General features: G+C 36.2%; 1 protein-coding gene across 5 annotated transcripts in view; it reads right to left on the minus strand.

Annotated features, from left to right (window-relative positions):
- Positions 1–483, minus strand: part of SLC10A7 (solute carrier family 10 member 7) — a 265,905-nt gene that overhangs the window by 5,932 nt on the left and 259,490 nt on the right. The gene's annotated exons all lie outside the window — the stretch shown is intronic.

Raw genomic sequence — 483 nt, forward strand, 5'->3', positions numbered from 1 at the left:
ACCCTCTCCAGCATTTGTTGTTTGTAGATTTTCTGATGATGCCCATTCTGACTGGTGTGAGGTGATACCTCATTGTAGTTTTGATTTGCATTTCTCTAATAATTAGTGATGTTGAGCAGCTTTTCATGTGCTTCTTGGCAATCTGTATGTCTTCTTGGGAGAAATGTCTATTTAGGTCTTCTGCCCATTTTTGGATTGGGTTGTTTGTTTTCTTGATATTGAGCTGTATGAGCTGTCTATATATTTTGGAGATTACTCCTTTGTCTGTTGATTCGTGTGCAAATATTTTCTCCCATTCTGAGGGTTGTCTTTTCGTCTTGTTTATGGTTTCCTTTGCTGTGCAAAAGCTTTTAAGTTGCATTAGGTCTCATTTGTTTATTTTTGTTTTTATTTCCATTACTCTAGGAGGTGGATCAAAAAAGATCTGGCTGTGATTTATGTCAAAGAGTGTTCTTCCTATGTTTTCCTCTAAGAGTTTTATAG

Source organism: Physeter macrocephalus, chromosome 7, assembly GCF_002837175.3.
Source record: "Physeter macrocephalus isolate SW-GA chromosome 7, ASM283717v5, whole genome shotgun sequence".
NCBI lineage: Eukaryota > Metazoa > Chordata > Mammalia > Artiodactyla > Physeteridae > Physeter > Physeter macrocephalus.